The following is a 6,000-nucleotide window of genomic DNA, read 5'->3' as shown; positions in this document are numbered from 1 at the left end:
ACACCACCGGGTGGGCTCGAACTTCCAACCTTTTGGTTAAGAGCCGATCGCGCTAGCCACTGGCGCCACGGAGACAGTCGTGCTCCGCTCTCACCACAATCAGAACATTTCTTCAGAGCTATCAGCCCAAAGAAAAAAAAGCGCCACACCACCACCGGGTGGGCTCGAAACTCAAGCCTTTCGGTTAACGGCCGAACGCGGTAGCCAATTGCGTCACGGAGACAGTCGTGCTCCACTCTCACCACCATCAGAACATATCTTCAAAGCTATCAGCGCAAAGAAAAAAGCAACACACCACCACCGGGTGGGCTCGAACCTCCAACCTTTCGGTTAACAGCCGAATGCACTAGCCAATTGCGCCACGGTGACAGTCGTGCTCCACTCTCATAACCGTCAGAACATTTCTTCAGAGTATTATCAGCTCAAAGAAGAAAAAGCGCCGCACCACCACCGGGTGGGCTCGAACCTCCAACCTTTCGGTTAACAGCCGATCGCGCTAGCCAATTGGGCCACGGAGGCAGTCGTGCTCCACTCTCACCACTGTCAGAACATTTCTTCAGAGCTATCAGCCCAAAGAAAAAGAAACACCGCACCACCACCGGGTGGGCTCGAACCTCCAACCTTTCGGTTAACAGCCGAATGCACTAGCCAATTGTGCCACGGAGACAGTCGTGCTCCACTCTCACCACCGTCAGAACATTTCTTCAGAGTATTATCAGCTCAAAGAAGAAAAAGCGCCGCACCACCACCGGGTGGGCTCGAACCTCCAACCTTTCGGTTAACAGCCGATCGCGCTAGCCAATTGGGCCACGGAGGCAGTCGTCCTCCACTCTCACCACAGTCAGAACATTTCTTCAGAGCTATCAGCCCAAAGAAAAAGAAACGCCGCACCACCACCGGGTGGGCTCGAACCTCCAACCTCTCGGTTAACAGCCGATCGCGCTAGCCAATGGCGCCACGGAGACAGTCGTGCTCCGCTCTCACCACCGTCAGAACATTTCTTCAGAGCTATCAGCCCAAAGAAAAAAAAGCGCCACACCACCACCGGGTAGGCTCGAACCTCCTGCCTTTCGGTTAACGGCCGATCGCGCTAGCCAATTGCGCCACGGAGACAGTCGTGCTCCACTCTCACCACCGTCAGAACATATCTTCAAAGCTATCAGCGCAAAGAAAAAAAGCTACACACCACTCCCGGGAGGGCTCGAAATTCCAACCTTTCGGTTAACAGCCGATCGCGCTAGCCAATTGCGCCACGGAGACAGTCGTGCTTCACTCTTACCACCGTCAGAACATTTCTTCAGAGCTATCAGCCCAAAGAAAAAGAAACGCTGCACCACCACCGGGTGGGCTCGAACTTCCAACCTTTTGGTTAACAGCCGATCGCGCTAGCCACTGGCGCCACGGAGACAGTCGTGCTCCGCTCTCACCACCATCAGAACATATCTTCAAAGCTATCAACGCAAAGAAAAAAGCAACACACCACTCCCGGGAGGGCTCGAAATTCCAACCTTTCGGTTAACAGCCGATCGCGCTAGCCAATTGCGCCACGGAGACAGTCGTGCTTCACTCTCACCACCATCAGAACATACCTTCAACGCCATCAGCGCAAAGCAAAAAAAAGCGACACACCGTCCACAGGTGGGCTCGAAACTCCAATCTTTCGGTTAACAACCGATCGCGCTAGCCAATTGCGCCACGGAGACACTCCTTTTCCACTCTCACCACCATCAGAACATATCTTCAAAGCTATCAGCCCAAAGAAAAAAAAGCGCCGCAGCACCACCGGGTGGGCTCGAACCTCACCTTTCGGTTAACAGCCGATCGCGCTCGCCAGTTGCGCCCCGGAGACAGTCCTGCTCTACTCTCACCACCATCAGAACATATCTTCAAAGCTATCAGCCCAAAGAAACAAAAGCGCCGCACCACCACCGGGTGGGATCGAACCTCCAGCCTTTCGGTTAACGGCCGAACGCGCTAGGCAATTGCGCTACGGAGACTGTCGTGCTCCACTCTCACCACCGTCGGAACATTTCTTCTGAGCTATCAGCCCAAAGAAAAAAAAGCGCCGCACCACCACCGGGTGGGCTCGAGCCTCCAACCTTTTGGTTAACAGCCGATCGCGCTAGCCAATGGCGCCACGGAGACAGTCGCGCTCCGCTCTCACCACCGTCAGAACATTTCTTCATAGCTATCAGCCCAAAGAAAAGAGCAACACACCACTCCCGGGAAGGCTCGAAACTACAACCTTTCGATTAACAGCCGATCGCGCTAGCCAATTGCGCCACGGAGACAGTAGTGCAGCACTCCTACCTCCGTCAGGACATTTCTTCAGAGCTATCAGCCCAAAGAAAAAAAGCACCGCACCACCAGCAGGTGGGCTCGAACCTCCAAACTTTCGGTTAACAGCCGGATGCGCTAGCCAATTGCGCCACGGAGACAGTCGTGCTCCACTCTCACCACCGTCAGAACATTTCTTCGGAGCTGTCAGCCCAAAAGAAAAAAAAGCGCCGCACCACCACCGGGCGAGCTCGAACCTCCAACCTTTCGGTTAACAGCCGATTGCGCTAGCCAATAGCGCCACGGAGACAGTCGTGCCCCAATCTCCCCACCATGAGAACATATCTTCAAAGCTATCAGCGCAAAGAAAAAAGCAACACACCACTCCCTGGAGGGATCGAACCTCCAACTTTTCGGTTAACAGCCGATCGCGCTAGCCAATTGCGCCACAGAGACAGTCGTGCTTCACTCTTACCACCGTCAGAACATTTCTTCAGAGCTATCAGCCCGAAGAAAAAGAAACGCCGCACCACCACCGGGTGGGCTCGAACTTCCAACCTTATGGTTAACAGCCGATCGCGCTAGCCAATTGCGCCACGGAGACAGTCGTGCTACACTCTCACCACCATCAGAACATATCTCCAAAGCTATCAGCGCAAGAAAAAGAGCAACACACCACTCCCGGGAAGGCTCGAAACTACAACCTTTCGGTTAACAGCCGATCGCGCTAGCCAATTGCGCCACGGAGACAGTAGCGCAGCACTCCCACCTCCGTCAGGATATTTTTTCAGAGCTATCAGCCCAAAGAAAAAAAAAGCGCCGCACCACCACCGGGTGGGCTCGAACCTCCAACCTTTCGGTTAACAGCCGAATGCGCTAGCCAATTGCGCCACGGAGACAGTCGTGCTCCACTCTCACCACCGTCAGAACATTTCTTCAGACTATCAGCCCAAAGAAAAAAAGCGCCGCACCACCACCGGGTGGGCTCGAACCTCCAACCTTTCGGTTAACAGCCGAATGCACTAGCCAATTGCGCCACGGAGACAGTCGTGCTCCACTCTCACCACCGTCAGAACATTTCTTCAGAGTATTATCAGCTCAAAGAAGAAAAAGCGCCGCACCACCACCGGGTGGGCTCGAACCTCCAACCTTTCGGTTAACAGCCGATCGCGCTAGCCAATTGCGCCACGGAGACAGTCGTGCGCCACTCTCACCACCATCAGAACATATCTTCAAAGCTATCAGCGCAAAAAAAAAAGCAACACACCACTCCTGGGAGGGCTCGAAATTCCAACCTTTCGGTTAACAGCCGATCGCGCTAGCCAATTGCGCCACGGAGACAGTCGTGCTTCACTCTCACCACCATCAGAACATACCTTCAACGCCATCAGCGCAAAGCAAAAAAAAGCGACACACCGTCCACAGGTGGGCTCGAAACTCCAATCTTTCGGTTAACAACCGATCGCGCTAGCCAATTGCGCCACGGAGACACTCCTGCTCCACTCTCACCACATAGAACATTTCTTCGGAGCTGTCAGGCCAAAGGAAAAAAAAGCGCCGCACCACCACCGGGTGAGCTCGAACTTCCAACCTTTCGGTAAACGGCCGAAGGCGCTAGCCAATTGCGTCACGGAGACAGTCGTGCTCCACTCTCACCACCATCAGAACATATCTTCAAAGCTATCAGCGCAAAGAAAAAAGAACACACCACTCCCGGGAGGGCTCGAAATTCCAACCTTTCGGTAAACAGCCGATCGCGCTAGGCAATTGCGCCACGGAGACAGTATAGAGCAGCACTCCCACCTCCGTCAGAACATTTCTTCAGAGCTATCAGCCCAAAGAAAAAAAAAGCGCCGCACCTCCACCGGGTGGGCTCGAACCTCCAGCCTTTCGGTTAACAGCCCATCGTGCAACCCAATTGCTCCACGGAGACAGTCGTGCTCCACTCTCACCACCGTCAGAACATTTCTTCAGACTATCAGCCCAAAGAAAAAAAAAGCGCCGCACCACCACCGGGTGGGCTCGACCCTCCAACCTTTAGGTTAACAGCCGAACGCGCTAGCCAATTGCGCCACGGAGACAGTCGTGCTCCACTCTCACCACCGTCAGAACATTTCTTCAGAGCTATCAGCTCAAAGAAGAAAAAGCGCCGCACCACCACCGGGTGGGCTCGAACCTCCAACCTTTCGGTTAACAGCCGATCGCGCTAGCCAATTGGGCCACGGAGGCAGTCGTCCTCCACTCTCACCACAGTCAGAACATTTCTTCAGAGCTATCAGCCCAAAGAAAAAGAAACGCCGCACCACCACCGGGTGGGCTCGAACCTCCAACCTCTCGGTTAACAGCCGATCGCGCTAGCCAATGGCGCCACGGAGACAGTCGTGCTCCGCTCTCACCACCGTCAGAACATTTCTTCAGAGCTATCAGCCCAAAGAAAAAAAAGCGCCACACCACCACCGGGTAGGCTCGAACCTCCTGCCTTTCGGTTAACGGCCGATCGCGCTAGCCAATTGCGCCACGGAGACAGTCGTACTCCACTCTCACCACCGTCAGAACATAACTTCAAAGCTATCAGCGCAAAGAAAAAAAGCAACACACCACTCCCGGGAGGGCTCAAAATTCCAACCTTTCGGTTAACAGCCGATCGCGCTAGCCAATTGCGCCACGGAGACAGTCGTGCTTCACTCTTACCACCGTCAGAACATTTCTTCAGAGCTATCAGCCCAAAGAAAAAGAAACGCTGCACCAGCACCGGGTGGGCTCGAACTTCCAACCTTTTGGCTAACAGCCGATCGCGCTAGCCACTGGCGCCACGGAGACAGTCGTGCTCCGCTCTCACCACCATCAGAACATATCTTCAAAGCTATCAGCGCAAATAAAAAAGCAACACACCACTCCCGGGAGGGCTCGAAATTCCAACCTTTCGGTTAACAGCCGATCGCGCTAGCCAATTGCGCCACGGAGACAGTCGTGCTTCACTCTCACCACCATCAGAACATACCTTCAACGCCATCAGCGCAAAGCAAAAAAAAGCGACACACCGTCCACAGGTGGGCTCGAAACTCCAATCTTTCGGTTAACAACCGATCGCGCTAGCCAATTGCGCCACGGAGACACTCCTTTTCCACTCTCACCACCATCAGAACATATCTTCAAAGCTATCAGCCCAAAGAAAAAAAAGCGCCGCAGCACCACCGGGTGGGCTCGAACCTCACCTTTCGGTTAACAGCCGATCGCGCTCGCCAGTTGCGCCCCAGAGACAGTCCTGCTCTACTCTCACCACCATCAGAACATATCTTCAAAGCTATCAGCCCAAAGAAACAAAAGCGCCGCACCACCACCGGGTGGGATCGAACCTCCAGCCTTTCGGTTAACGGCCGAACGCGCTAGGCAATTGCGCCACGGAGACAGTCGTGCTCCACTCTCACCACCGTCAGAACATTTCTTCGGAGCTGTCAGCCCAAAAGAAAAAAAAGCGCCGCACCACCACCGGGCGAGCTCGAACCTCCAACCTTTCGGTTAACAGCCGATTGCGCTAGCCAATAGCGCCACAAGGACAGTCGTGCCCCAATCTCCCCACCATGAGAACATATCTTCAAAGCTATCAGCGCAAAGAAAAAAGCAACACACCACTCCCTGGAGGGATCGAACCTCCAACTTTTCGGTTAACAGCCGATCGCGCTAGCCAATTGCGCCACAGAGACAGTCGTGCTTCACTCTTAC

This window comes from Rhipicephalus microplus, unplaced genomic scaffold, assembly GCF_043290135.1.
Source record: "Rhipicephalus microplus isolate Deutch F79 unplaced genomic scaffold, USDA_Rmic scaffold_58, whole genome shotgun sequence".
Taxonomy (NCBI): Eukaryota; Metazoa; Arthropoda; class Arachnida; order Ixodida; family Ixodidae; genus Rhipicephalus; species Rhipicephalus microplus.
Note: the sequence above shows the minus strand (reverse complement) of the source record.